This window comes from Zalophus californianus, chromosome 6, assembly GCF_009762305.2.
Source record: "Zalophus californianus isolate mZalCal1 chromosome 6, mZalCal1.pri.v2, whole genome shotgun sequence".
In the NCBI taxonomy this organism is placed as follows: Eukaryota; Metazoa; Chordata; class Mammalia; order Carnivora; family Otariidae; genus Zalophus; species Zalophus californianus.
Window position 1 is genome coordinate 145,109,417 of NC_045600.1, and position 15,376 is coordinate 145,124,792.

The window sequence follows — 15,376 nt, forward strand, 5'->3', positions numbered from 1 at the left end:
ATGCCTCATGAGATAATGTCCCAGAAACTGTTAGCGGGTCAGACGGCAATGCGCACAGGAGTACTGACGGTGACACCGCTTGGTGACTTCCCTAGAACACTGTGGGTCTACGTGCACACGTGGCACGGGGCAGACAGCAGAGACGGCGCCCACATTGTCAGGATGGGCTGGTGGGTGTGGGGGGCCCTAACAGGAGCCCCAGAGAGGACAGCAGGAGGCAGCGCTGGGGGTCAGCAGGCAGGCAGAAGGGAAGCTACATGCAGACCGTGATCCCCCAGAGGTCAGATTCAAGAATAAAGGGAATTGTCGGGAAGGAAGATTCTGAAGAGTGGCAGAGAACTTTCCAAGAGCTGACACTGTCTAAATGTAAAAAAAGTGCCTTGTAAGTTGCATGCGTGTCCAAGAGTGCATCAAGCAAGCCCTGGGTGACTATGAGGCTGTGGCGTTATCAGGGGGACTCCTGACAATGACCCAGATCTTCCTAAGACGCATGACTCCATGACTTCCCACTACTTGGCATCACGTGCTAGAGTTTCAGTTACTCTCAGTCCGTACGGTGAAGCCCAACCCGGTTTCTCCTCCCCAAACCATGTCATGAGCTGACTCCCAGTCGCTCCATCAGCAGAGGCTTGCTTCTCTTCCACTGGAGGCTCAGCACTCCTGGCCGGCCTTCCACGACGGACTTCCGGGCACCTACCTTGTATCGGGTACCATACCAAGCACAGTCCTCAAGCTCAAAATTGAGTGGGACAGTCCAATACAGAATCAACTTGAGCTGTGAACCAAAAAATAATTTCAAAATGTGTTGTAGAAGACCCGTAGCCGAGGGACACAAAGCACACATGCCCATGTCTTAGCAGAATGAGCCCCCGTGGCTGGGTCCCGACCTCACGGGTCAGCCATCCCTGCAGACTCCCCTCCCTTATGTCGCTTTCTTCTTGCCTTTTCCACTTGGGCTTACGACCTTATGGCCCCCCACGTTGGTCACAACAATAACACCCAACAAAACTAATTTTGTGCTGGTGCTATAAATTGAATTGTGTCCCACCCCATTCTAATTCATAGGTCGAGGCCCTAATTCCCTAACTCCTAACATGACACCACGTGGAGGTGGGGCCCCCGGGAGGTGACTAGGTCTAGATGAGGTCTTGAGGGTAAGGCCTCCTGCTGGGATTAGTGTCCTTACAAGAAGAGGCAACAACAGGGAGCCTGTCCCCTCTCCCCACCTGTGTGGACACAGCTCGAAGGTGGCCATCGCACGCCAAGAGGGGGGCTCTCCTCAGGAACCGGATCAGCCTGCCCTCGATCTTGCACTGCCCAGACTCCAAACTGAGAAAACGAACGTCTGTCACTGAAACCATCTGGTCTAGAGCACTTTGTCATGGCGGCCCGGGTTGACTAACACCATTGGTCAATGGCACCTAGTCAAAAGGAATGATTCCCGTGTGGGAATGTGTTCCCATGTGTTCCTCTCAACGAGATAATTTAACCTGGCCAAGAGCAGGGAAGCGCTCTTTCCTCTTCACAGACCCCAAGGGAAAACAGCCATGTGACTGGTGACCACGACCCTGCATCAACCGCGCCCTCCCCTTCACCCTGTCCGCTCCCACAGAGTGGCCTTGGGGAAAGGGGCCATTGAGAAGTTGGGCTCTGCTGGGATGGACAGAAGGTCAAGAAAGACTGAACTCCGGTGGCACCTGAGGCTGCCTTCCAGCCTACGAAGATGACACCCTAAAGCGACTCCACTCCTCCCGCTACCTCAGAGTAGAAAGTGCAGGGACGGCCGGACCGAGGTGTGGCTGCTCCCAGTGACCCACAGCTACGTAAAGAAGCAGCAGAGACCTCAACCATCTCCTTCCTGGCCACAAGACAGCCAGCAGCACACGTGCACATGTCCACCTCTCCTGTATCCGAGCACGGACATGCGGCACTCTCTTCTCCGCTAAATGTCTCGTTCTGAGAACTACTTAACTCACTTGAGCCTCGTGGATACACCTGGGGACCTGAAATAGGGCCCACGACCCCGCAGGGCATCCCATAGAAATGCCACTGAAATGCCCACCTTCACTGAGGCAGGAGGGAAAGAAACATGCCCATCAGGAGTCACGTGCACAGGGTCACTTAGGGGCCACGGGAACAGAAGCCCGCCAGCCCTGAGCAAGTCAAGGGCTCCCGGGACGTCTCCTGTCGGGAGCTCTTCGGAGTCTCGTTGAGTCCCTGCGTTCCTTGGTCCTGTCTCTGCTGTGGTCTGTTTTCACTACACTTGGTTAGGTTTGCATTTCTTCTGATTTATCTTGCTTGGAATCCACTGTAGGTCCTGACTCTGAGGCGCAGCGTCACTCGTTCATTCTGGAAAATGACCGGCTTCCTCTCCTGAAGGCCGGCCTCCCTGGCCTCCCTGCTGTCTCTGACCGGAGCCCCACGGTGCACATGGAAGCAGGAGACCTCGCCTCTGTCTCGTGGCAACACGCCCGTGTGTCCTAACTCTGTCTCTGTGCTAAATGCCCTGCAATTTCTTCCGTTCCACTTTCTAATTCATTAATTCTCCACTCATCTGTGTTTAGTAGCTATTAAATCCGTCCACTGATCTCCTAATTTTGTTTATTTCCCAGAAAATGCTATAATTTCCTGACAGCCCACTTGGATTTAACGACAGCTGGCTGCCTTCACGTGGCTCCTGAGCACCCGGGGAAGGAGTATCTCATGAGGATCCATGATCGACTCAACATCTGAGGCCCCCCCTTCCAGTTCCCCTGAGCTAGGGAAGGCCCAGAGGGTCGTAAACGACCCCAGGGAAAAGGTACATCTTGCCCAGGAGAAACGAGATGGGAGATTCTAACAGCCAAGCTGGAAGGGAGGAAGCAGATTTAATTTGATGAGAAAAAATAATGCAGCAAGATGGGGCTTGCACTCAAGTATCATGAGAAATTCATATCAGCTATAGAGCATCATTTTGTGTGTTAAGGTTCAAAATCAGTAAATTATAGGCTAAAAATGACCTTCTCTGTACCATCAGATGTTTTGACATCAATTCCCTTTCTACTGACTTTAAAATTGTGACCATTTGTCACAGAGACCTTTGTCTCTGCCTGAGCCCAACAGACCATGGCCAATCCTTTTATTTTCAAACCTTTCAGTCACTGTTTTTAAGTTGTAAATAGTAGGATATGATGGCACAGTTTGAGAGCTGTTGTTCTACTCAATTAGAGAATCTTTTTATTTTAAAAGAAAAAAATTAACCTACATGCTTCTTCGAAAAGCCACCATTTTCCAGCTGAAGATGACGCACTGAACTCCTATCCCATCTCCCTCCTCATCCCGACACCCCGTCGATGACAGTGGGGACAGCCCAATCCCCGAGGCCAACAAACTGGCATTTTCTCTGGGGAAAGAGACGAGAGGTCTATTTTCTAAAGAAATTTACATCTCCCCAAAGCGCTCAAGGAGCTGGGGCGTGGGAGAAGAGCTGGAGGACCGTCCCAAGAAGTCAACATCCAACTAACAGAATTTCTAGAGAGAGAGGAGAGAGAGAGAAAGAATTTACCTTTTTTAAAAAAGTCTTCAGCCCTGAAAGTCAGAGAGTCTAGGTTGAATACTCAGGACAGTGAATGAAATGAATCCCCACACCAAGGACCAACCCTTCATTTTATGGATGAGAAAAAACCCAAGGAGAAAAAGCGGGGTGCCTGAGAGCACAGAGGAGGCAGCGGCGGGACAGGGACACGGCTCTCCCCCCACTCAGCCCCATCCGTCACCTCCCCCAGGACAGCCCGCTCATTCACCCACCGCCTTTCTGCCAGAGCCACCCGGGACAGCCAGGGTGCCCATGGAAAGAGGATGCGCTGGGCACGAGGGCAGCTTCGCCACTCACCAGCTGTGAATGGGGCTGTTGAGCCCCGACCACCAGGAAGAGCCAAGGAGTCCAGAACCAGGTGGGTGGGTCAGCAGTGTGCCCGGCACTGGTTTAGCTGCCCCTGGGCACCGCAGGGTGGTCCAGGAACCAGGAGCACCAGCAGCACCTGGGGACCGGTTGAAATGCAGATGTCACCCCCCTGAGTCCCAACCTACTGGCAGAGCGTCTGGGACAGGCAGAGGGGCAGCTGCCCAGGCTGCCCGCGGTGGTGACGCGCACACAAGCGGGAGACACAGCACTGCCTGTGTGACTTCGCCACCTAGTGGGGGACAGGCCTAACGGACCGGCAGCGGCAAGGGAGAGCTTCCACGCCTGCACCTTTAGCCCGATGACCTGGGGCAGAAGCTGCCCTCCAGCAGACCGTACGTACGCGCACGAAGGCACAGACCCTGTCGTCCTTTCTAACACTGCGTGTTCCCAGCACCTAAGCCCCGTGACTGAGACTGGGCAGACAGGTGACAGAGCCGCTGAACGGATGAAGACAAAAAAGGCACATGTCCTAACTTCTCCTTTGCCCACAAAGTGTACAAACGCGATTGTCCTGGGACTCAGCGTGAGCCCCAGTGGGGCCAGTTAAACAGGTGGAAGGAGATGGGGGCACCGAGCCACCGTCTACAGAGGCAAATTCCAGGCACAGAGTCTGGGCGCCCTCTTGAGTGACCAGGCCCCACCCTGGTGTGTCTGGAGCACGGGAGGGGCTGGGAGGGACAATGTGCTTGGGTGAGGGCCCCCCTCCCAGGGCCCGTGCTCCCAGTGACAAGACGAGGAGGAGGGGCTGCGTGCACACAGGAGCCCCCCACAGCCCCAGAGTGCCAAGGGAGGGGGAGCTTCCTGTTTCATAAGAGCCCCCTTCTTCCGTAAGCACACCGGCTTATGTGCTCCCCAAGTTCTTCCTGCTTTTCCCTGCAGAGCCCTTGTCACACTCCACATCACCGTGGCGCCGAGAGAAGCACTAACAGTGAGAAACGGCACCGCCCCAAACACCGTGACATACAACCCTCTAGTCCTTCCCACAAACCAACGAGGCACCCCATTTCACATGTCGGGAGCGGCAGCGCCATGAGCCACGGGCCGGGTCCCCCAGGCCTGCTTCCAGCACAAGGGGGTATCTTGCTCACCTCCGAACCTGAGGCACACAGAACAGACCCCACTGCACCCAATAAAGGAGTCACCCCATTTTACAGATGGGTAAACAGAGGCCGTCGTCTGCACTGCCTCCTAGCAGACGGCGTTCACATCACCCCCCACGCACAGAGCAGACGGGTCTGAGTTCTTACACACCTGCCCAGCGAGGTGGCCACCAGTAACTACTGCGGTGGTCCCAACATCTCCGCCCTGATTAGCTCTTGGGTCTCTGTCGAGAGAGGAGGTGTTGAGGGGGGGCATGTGGAAGAAGGGGGGGGAGGAGGAAGAGGGAGAAGGAGAAGGGTGAGGAGGGATTCTCAGACTTTGGAAAGTTTCTGCAGGCAAATTCCACCCAAAATCACTCCGGTTTTTAAGTCACCAGGTCTTTCTTTACAAAGTCACAGTAAAATACCAACTTGTTTTTAAGTGGAACATAGAAGGAGCAAATTAATTTCCCGAACATCAATGAAAATACACATGGAAGCCTGGATACGCCCCAGCAACAGAGAACAGGACAAATCACATGCTAATTACCGTCTGAAAGAAGATCTGGCTAATTGCATGTGTTTCAGGCATTCCACACGAGCAACTTACCTAAAAAGCTTTTCAATTTGTATGTCGGGAAAGTTGGTAATTAAACACTTCAAATCCCTATTGACTTTATCAGAGACAGGGTAATCCTTACATAGTTAGCTTATAATTATTTTTATTTGTCAAATGAAGTCGATATTTAGTTTAGGAAAGTATTAGCCTTCCAGTCTTTTTTAAAACTCCCCTGGGACCTGTCCTCCCCGAGGAACCGCCCAGGAATGGTGTGCAGAACCCAAAGACGAGGCTTAGCAAGGGTGCAAGGAGGGGCGTCTGAAACTGCTCACCCCCTCCTCAGCCTTGTCTGCCCGAGACCCTGATTCATCCACTCAGAGACCCCTTTTTGACAGTGACAACTGCTAAAAGCAGTCTTGAGACACAATGTCATTTTGGTGGCGTTTTTGATAAAAAAAAATTTAAAAAGCACAACCCCCATGTAACCCCCATGTAACCTTAACATCACACAAAACCAAATGAAGAGATATTTTAGAAAACGACTGACCTGTGCTTGGCCACAATGTGAAGGCCACCAAAGAAGAACAAAAAACAGAACAAGACCAAAAAAAGCCTCTGAGCAATTATTCCAGAATTGAGGGGGAGTAAAAGGGCATCACATCGACGGACCGAGGGTATGATGGTAAGTGAAATAAGTCCGACAGAGACAGACAAATGCCGTACGATCTCACTGTGTGGAATATAAGAAATAAAACAAATGAATACACAACAACAACAACAAAAACAAAAACCAGACTCTTAAATACGGAGAACAAACTGGTGGCTGGGGGCAGGGGATGATGTGAACCAAAGGGGGATGAAGAGGTACAAACGTCCAGTTATAAAATAAGTCACAGAGATGCGAAGTACAGCACAGGGAAAATGGCCAATAATACCGTAATGACTGTGGTGACCCCTCTTACAGAGATGAATGTGAGTCACGTACGGACCCGTTGAAGGCTATAGTGTGTGCGCCAGACACTAATGTAACGCTGCGTGTTAATTATACTTCAGTCAAAAACCGATACTAAAAAGAGAGACACCACAACTAAATACAATTTGTAATCCCGGATTAAACCTAGGGCCAGGAAAACAATGTTTCTGACTCTGAAGAACACTCCGTTGAAAATATGAATAAGGTCTGTGGATTAGATATTACTGTCATATTAATGCTAATTTCCTGATTCGGGTCACAAACTGTTGTCATGTGAGAGAATGTCCTTATTCCTAGCGATGGGGGATCGATCGCCGAGCGCCACGGTCAAGAAAGAATTCTTGAGACATCTTCGGTGCAAAAAGGGTGCTTTTATTAAAGCACAGGGATGGGACCCAAGGGCAGAGCAAGCTGCCCTGGGACTGTGAGGCGTGACTCATTCTATACTTTCAGGTTTGGGGAGGGAGGGGGCCGGCAGAGATAACGTAAGTTTCTAAGGCATTTCTGTATGCTGAAAGCAGGGTCTACAGGACCTTGGAGGTCTGGCTATTGTCAAGATAAAGTTGCTTTTGGTCTCTCCAAGCACATGAAGGCAGCTGGGCGTTCCCTGAGGAACGTCACGCTCTGCAGGTCTCAGGTGATGGCATAACTCTTCACTGGTTTGTCATCTGGGAGACAGGGAGACCGATTTGGTCATTCACTCAGTAAATACGTATTAAGCACCAATTATGTGCCATGCCTCGTGCAAGGTACTGGGGACACTGCGGTTTAAAAAAACAAAAAAGTCCTAACTGGAAAGGAAATGAAAACTCAGAGGTTTCTGGCAAATCCCCGCGTCACCTGGGTGTCTTGAGCTCAGCATGTCCCAGAGCAAACGTGCGCCGCCCCCCCCCCCCCCGCCACCTCCACCAAACCCCCCCCCCCCAAAAATTCCCAGACCTCATCCATGTCCGCTGCCTTGGAACATGGCGCCCTAACCCACACAGGGCCCGATTCAGAAACCCGGATGCTCCTGCCCCCCGCATCAGCTACGTCCAGCCCATCACCTGGCTCAGCTGGTTTCACCGCTTACATACCCCCGTCTCTCCCCGTGTCCACGGCCCCCACCTGGACTGCCCACGCGGCCTTGCAGCAGGTATCCTTCACCGGGCTGGCGGACCCAGCAGCGGGAGAGATCTTTCCAGAACCCTCCTCCAGTCACATCACACCCTGCTCACAACACTTCCGAAGCTGCCTGTTGCAACTGGAAACAAAGACTCCTTTCTTTCCTATTACTTATTTTACTGACAGCCTCATGCATGTGATTATTTCATAAAGGGCTGACTCTCCAACCACACAGTGAGCTCTGTGAAAGCGGAAACCACGCCTGGCTTGCACACCACTGTGAGCACACAGTTGGCATTCAAATTAATATTTGTTTAATTAGGTGGATAAGCAATTAAAATAATTAGTGTTTGGCTCTGGCCAGCGAATGGAGATTCACTGCGGCCGAGGACCTGGGTTGGCAGAGTCTCGGGGACACCCGGACAGACACGCCGGGCAGGCAGCTGGAGGCTGACATTAGGGAAAGACCCAGGCTCCTGTCCTATACGGAGCTGTATGCCCCAAGTCCACCCCTTCGGCATCCTCCCTCTGCCCATCAGAGGAGCCGGCGGGGGTCCACGTGCCCTCTGCCCCCCAGCGTGCTGACGGTCACTTGCCTAAGACTGTCCCAACAGTGCCTGTTCTAGAAGCCGTTCTAGAGGCCGCTGGGCACGCATGCAGCCAACCTGTTTTGCTCAGCGTCCTTCTATCTCCCAGCACAGGGCACAGCACCCTTTGAGCGGGGAGGCGGGGGTGCTCGGGGAAGGCTGCCTGAGCAGAACTGGAAGTCTTCTGGTGTGAAATGCTTTCAAAAGGAGAGAACACAGCTGTGATCCTTGATCACATTCATTCATTTTATTCTTTGGGGGACTTGGAATCCATCAAGCATATCAAATTACGGCAAATGATTCCAGACTACGCCGCATTTCAAACTGCTGATGGGATAGAAACATCAATGCTGTTCTAAAAATAATAAAAAAAAATTCTCGCAGTTCCGTTATTTCACATTTAAATTAACTTCCTTCACGGTATCATGATTATCTGAGTGGGATCATCTTGTTGTTACAGCCACTGGGTTTTCTTACACTGGGTGGCGGCTGTGAGGGCCGGCCCCTTACCTCTCTGCCCACACGCCCCACGGACCTTCTGGGCTCCGTCCAGCTGCCACGGCCCAGGGGTGACAAACAGCCCCGTCCCCGCGGGCCAGGGCTTCTTGTTGGGGGGGGGGCTGTCCCACGACTGCAGGAGGTTTGGCAGCATCCCAGGCCCCCACCTCCCTGATGCCACCCCCACCCCGCCGGCCCACCCACCCCAGAGTTGTGCAACCAGGAAGCCCTGCAGACATCGCCAATGACCATCCCCCCCACCCAGTTACACGCCGTGTGGACACACCTCTGTCCCCCCAGTGCCAGACTTCCCAGGGGCTCTGCCACACAGCTCCGTCACAGGTCCCTCCAAGATAAGAAAGAGAATATCACGTGCATATAGCCATGAATTTAAAACAGTGGGGGCATAAATTAACTTCAGGCCTTGTGGTGCCTCGAAGTCTGGGGATCGGCTCATTAGCTGATGTTGTAAAGGGCAGCCACGCCGCTCTTCTGGCCTCCCTTCAGTCACTTACCAACTTCAGTGGCTTCTTCCTTAATCGGTTTGAGGCCAGTTTGGTGGGCCGGGCAAAAAATGTGCAGGAAGAGGCCCCACGCAACGGGCTACGGGCTTCTGGTGCCACAGAGGGTCACTGCAGGGCCCCGGGGCGTGTCTGGTGCACAGACGACCCTACTCTCCAGCTCCTCGCTCGGCAGCAAGGCCTTGGCCCACCTGCTCTCGGGAGGCCCGGGATCCACGCCTGGGATCCACCCACGGAGCTGGGTTTCCACACAACTCCCCTTGGCGCTCTCCTGGGGGTGCTCCCCAGCTGTCCTACACCAAGCCTTTCCTGCATCCCCTGGGACTGGGCAGAGAGATGCCCAGTGCAGGAGTCACCAAATCAAACACACACTTACCCTCAGTCACTAAAACCTCCTGACCCTGCCTTCGAAAGCGGGCATAACTGCCACCAACCGTCCAAGCCACGGACGCAGGCAAAGGGACAACAGCCCCCCACCCTGCCCCAAGCTCGCTCAGCCCCGGGCACCGGGCACCGGGCAACCAGGTGGTCTGGTTGGAAAGGTGTCCTTCAGTCCAGGGGCATGTGTGGACGAAGGTTCCCAGGACAGTCGCCGGCCCCTTCCACGTGGAGAAGGCCACGTGGGAGAGGTGACACGGCAAGGGGCCCACGTCCTGCTCGCCACTTACACGGCGGGGACCCCCAGGCAGGTGTCGGACCCAGGCCGAGCCCCTGGTTTTACCTCTGGGGAAACCAGTAGGAAATGAAAACATATAAACCCATCTGACGGTTCAATTCTCCTTGCAGGAGGTGAACGTACGGGAAACGAGGAATCGTGTCATGACATGTTTGTCTATGGGGACGGCCATGACCATGCTGTGTGGAATCCTGATGAATGGAAGAGGGCACCAAGCTCGCCTCGACCAAAGAGACTGAGTGAGCAGACGAGGGCAGGGTGCTAAAACCCAAGACTGCAGCATCCCTGCCACGAGCGAAGGGAGGCCAGAACGACTCTGTACGTGCGTCTAGTATTTCGGGGGAACGTGTGACGTCTGTCCTAACACATACAAAACGTTCGCAGGGGGTGACGGAACTGCCTTCCTGCTTTCGTACATTACCCGACTTTTTTTTGTTGTTGTTTGTTTACAATCAACATGTATCTTTATTGTTACACTCGGGGGAGGGGAAGGTAATGAGGAGGGCAGCCGGGGACCCATCAGCAGGGGTAGGGGACCCTGGGGCTCTGCGTGGCCACTCTCCCAGCACAACCATGCCCCCTGCTTCTGTACCATGTGCGAAAGTGGGAGCCACCTGCTTGTGCACATTTTTGCTTGTTTGTGGATTTGCCTGGAAAATGGTCAAACTGGTGCCGTCTGGAAAGCAAGAGGTTCCTTATCTGCAAAGGGCTCAGCCTCCAGCTGCTGCGACTGCCAGCAGCATCCGGTCAGAGGGCGGTGGGTGCGTCCTTTGAACAGAAAGGATGCTGCCACCCCCTCGGGGCACTGAATCTAAAGCCAGTCTGGAGTCCACCTTATCTGCAGCTGCCGGTAACTAGACGAGCCACGTCCACGGTTCCGCACACAGAAAAGAAGGCAGGGAGCAGAGGACCCCTTCCAGGAGGACCTTAGGGGGACTCTAATAAGGGACCTGGTGGGGACAGGCCTTCCGCTACTATCAGCAGGTCACCAGGTTACGACCAGTCTGACCTAAGATGTGTGCGTCTCCAAGGTTCCTTAATAATGAGATAAAGTCTGGAGAAACTGGTTTGGGTAGGAACTACCCTGATAGGATTTACAGATCAAAATCAGTTCCCACAAATAAAGACCAGAATCTAAATTAGACAGCTCTGGCCTACTGTTTCAGAAACCTGCAAATACACTGTCCATGGCCTTGCTTTCTTGTCTTAAGACAAGCATGTATAGGCCGCCGCATACAAAGTTATAACACAATTCCCTGGCATCCATGCCCCCATGCCCCCAGGCATCCATGCATCCAAGCATCCATGCCCGCAGGCATCCATGCATCCAAGCATCCATGCCCGCAGGCATCCATGCATCCATGCATCCAAGCATCCACGCACCCAGGCACCCACGCATCCACCTTACCAGATGCCCACTGCATAGGACACAACATGACAGGCGCTGGGGCTGCACAATGAGGAAGGCATTCCCTGCCCTCGTGGGGCTTCCAGGCCAGCAAAAGACCCAGGCATCAACCAATGACTACGTGATCTACCATTTCATTCCTGGTGACAGGAAGTGTTCCAAATGCAAAGTAGACCCACAGGGCCCAGGCAGAGCGCAGCGCAGGCACACTTCATCTGGATCGAGGCATCAGGAGAGGTCCCCCCCAGCCCCCCACCACCTCAGCTGAGTAAGAATCCAAGCTGAGACCAGGAGAAACAGGCGCTGGACAGGGAAACACTTCGGTGTGGGCGGCGGGTGGGCATGGGGCAGGAGAGACAGGTGAACTTGGTGTCAGCAAAAGCCCTCGAATGCAGGGGCTGGGCCAGAAGCGGGAGACAGTGGTATTCACCCCACAGGAAGTTCTGTGTGGCGTCTGCGTCCACCAGCCTGCCCCGCACAATGACCTCCCCTCCAGCCTCTGTCTGAAAGCATTATCCGTCCCCACACAGCTGTCCATCGCCGGACCACGCCAGTGCACGCTCCTGCCGTTACAGCCCCGCACTAACACGACCTGAGCACAGGAGGAAGAGACGCAGAAAGGATGTGCCTAGGCAGGTGAGTGTCAGCACAGACCCACAATAAAGCAGTAAGTGGGGGCGCTGCCTGGCGACGGAGGTGCTTTAGCCCAACTGTTCAGCCCTCTGGGATCTCATCCTCCCCAAGGAAAACGCTCAGAGGAGCTGGAGAAAGGCTAGCTGATGTCCCTCCCCATGTACTCACTTCTGCAGCCCAGGTCCCTGGGGCCAGGTGGCCAGTGCCAGCCCCATGTCCCGGGGGCACCCCAACCCAAGTGTCGAATGCGGAAGCCTCAAGCGCGCCTCCGGCCCATGTGCCTCCCAGCTTCCGGTCACCTCCCGGTCACCTCCCACCACCCGGGCGTCAGCTCGGACGGCGCGGGCCCTCCTCCACTCCTCCTCCTCCCTCTCACGCTCTCCCACCCGTTGCCACACAGTCTGGACAGTTCGGCCCAAAACGAAGGAGTTGCTGCAGGTGGCCACGCAGGAGGGGCCCGGCCCCACTGCACGAGGGACAAGGACGTGCCTGGTGCCCCTGGCGCTGTTCGGCGTGGAGTCCTGGCCCCAAAGTCTATCTCACCTCCCCCTACTTCCCTCCATCTCCCCTGCCGGCCAGCTGGAGTCTTGCCCCTCCCCCTGCCTTCCAATCTGCTTCCCACACAGCAGATGGAACAGCACGGTGAGGTGCACAGCGGAGCACGTCTCTCCCCAGCTCAAGACCCCGTGGCGGCCTTCTACTGCGCTGAGAATAAAGTCCGAAGCCCTAACTCAAGCTCCACAGCCTTCCCTGAGCCGGCCTCCACCCACGCCTCCAGCACCCCACCCCACTTCATCCTCGCTCATGGGCCTCAGGCCACTCCGACCTGTTCTGGTTCCTCAAAGCACACCGGCCCTTCCCACCTCAGGGCCTTTGCAGAGGCTCTTCCCTTTGTCCAGAATGCACCTCCTTGCCCGTGTTTGTCTTCATTCCTCATATCTCAACTTACAGGTTGCCTCCTCAAGGCAAGAATATAGAAGACAGTCTCTTCAACAAATGGTGTTGGGAGAACTGGACAGCCACGTGCGGAAGAATGAAACGGGACCACTCTTACACCACGCACAAAACTAAACCCAAAATGGATGAAGGACCTCCATGTGAGACCTGAAGCCATAAAACTCCTAAAAGGAAAAGTAGGCAGTCATCTTGGACATTGGCCATTGCAACATTTTTCTAGCTACATCTCCTCAGGCAAGGGAAACAAAAGCAAAAATGAACTTTTGGGACTTCATCGGGATAAAATGATTCTGCCCAGAAAAGGAAATAGTCAACAAAACGAAAAGGCAACCTACTGAATGGGAGAAGATATCTGCAAATGACGTATCTGATAAGGCATTAATATCTAAAATACATAGAGAACATACACAACCCAACACCAAAAAACAAATAATCTGATTAAAAAACGGGCAGAGGACCTGAATAGACTCCTCTCCAAAGAAGACATTCAGATGGCCAACTGACACCTGAGAAGATGCTTAGCATCACTGATCTTTAGGGAAATACAAACCAAAACCACAGTGAGATACCACCTCACACCGGTCAGAATGGCTAAAATCAACACCACCAGAAACAACAGGTGTTGGGAGGGTGTGAACAGAGAAACCCTCGTGCACTGTCGGTGGGAACGCAAGCTGGTGCAGCCGCTCCGGAAAACAGTACGGGGGTTCCTCAAAAAAATTAAATATAGAGCTACCCTATGATCCAGTAATTCCACTGCCGGGTATTTACCCAAAGAAAACAAAAGAGAATTCAAAAGAATACATGTAACCCTGTGTTTATTGCAGCATGATTTGTAATAGCCAAGACATGGAAGCAACCCAAGTGTCATCAATAGATGAATGGATAAAGATGTGGTATATACATATATATACAATGGAATATGACTCAGCCATCAGAAAGTATGAAATCTTGCCATTGCAAGGACGTGGATGGGGCTAGAGAGTATTATGTTAAGCGAAGTAAGTCAGACGGAGAAAGACAAATACCAGATGATTTCACTTATAGGTGGAAGCTAAAAAACAAAACAATAAACAAACAAAAACTCATAAACACGGAGAACAAACTGATGGTTGCCAGAGGGGAGGGGAGTCAGGGGACGGGCAAAATGGGTGAAGGGGAGCGGGAGGTCCAGGCTTCCAGGTGTGGGATGAGTAAGTCACGGGACAAGGCACAGCACTGAGGTTACAGTCAATGTATCATAATAGCGCTGTGCGGTGCCAGGTGGTAGCTACACCTGGGACGAGCCCCGCACAATGCATCCTGTCGTGGAATCAGTATGTTCTAGGCCTAAAACTAATGTAACGTTGTGTGTCAACTACACTCAACAACAAAAAAAAGATCAAATAAATTTTACAAAGTTAATCCTAACCTGAAGTATAATCTCGTAAAGCATTTCACTACATCTTACATGTCTGTTCTGTTTCATTGACATCGATCCTATTTTACAAGTGTATACACATCCGCGTTAGAATGCATCCTGTCTCTGCAGCAAACAGTGAGGGCAGTACCTTGACCATAAAGGGCTGCCTTACAGAACCCCTGCTGCATTAACGATCAGGATATCTATCACCTCAGCCAGGACCCATGGGCCCCATGTCCACCTTGTCTCATCTATGTCTCGGAATATGGAGCAAGAATGACTTCTGTGTTAAGTAAATATCTGCAATTGCTTGTGAAAGAAAACCAGTAAATATCAGGACACCCCGATGAATAAGTCCAACTCTTAAAAATCATGACTGCCTAGGGACCCTAGGATAAAATGTCCTTTAACTTTTTTGTAGGAACTATCACATCAGGGTGCTTTGATTCTAAATCAGGTGATTGATACCAAGTTCGCTCTCTATGGGGCGATCTATAAAAGAAAGCAATAAAATCAAATGCTAATAAAGAATGTTAAAAAAGGTTTCCCCTCCAAGAGGCAAACCTCAGACCTCCTTCATTTCTTCACCATTAACAATTTTGTAACTAACATATTTGTGGGATTCCTTGCGGCTGTGTGTGTCCATGGGCTGCAAGCAGCTCAGTAGCCGCGGCTGTCCTGGTTCCTCACTGCTGATCACCCAGAACCTAGCTCTCGGTACCGGGCACATAATAGCTGCTCAGTAAATACTGGCTGAGGTATAACAAACCTCATTTTCAGACATCATTCCTTTCATTTGGCAGAAGCCAAAAGGCTACTAATTCATCACTGGGCTCATGGCACATGTCTACAAGGTAAACTTTATAAAGATTTTTTACTGAAAAGCACACCAACACTATAGTTAATTAACTGATTTTAAATAAATAAAAAAAAAAGACCATAGGTTTTACATATGGATGGTCCAGCTGCAAAACAGACTTTTTTCTTAATGCACAGTACTTGACTGATTCTAAATGCACATTTTTAAAACATCCCT

General features: G+C 52.4%; 1 protein-coding gene across 6 annotated transcripts in view; it reads right to left on the reverse strand.

The window, feature by feature from the left end:
• ARNT2 (aryl hydrocarbon receptor nuclear translocator 2) overlaps positions 1-15,376 on the reverse strand; it is a 193,190-nt gene that overhangs the window by 150,174 nt on the left and 27,640 nt on the right. Inside the window, exon 1 of one of the 6 annotated variants that reach the window (XM_035727985.1) lies at positions 7,662-7,789. The exons of 4 other annotated variants lie outside the window; for them this stretch is intronic. The gene's annotated coding sequence lies outside the window, so the exon portion shown is untranslated. One more of the 6 variants, XM_035727988.1, reaches the window with a different exon arrangement.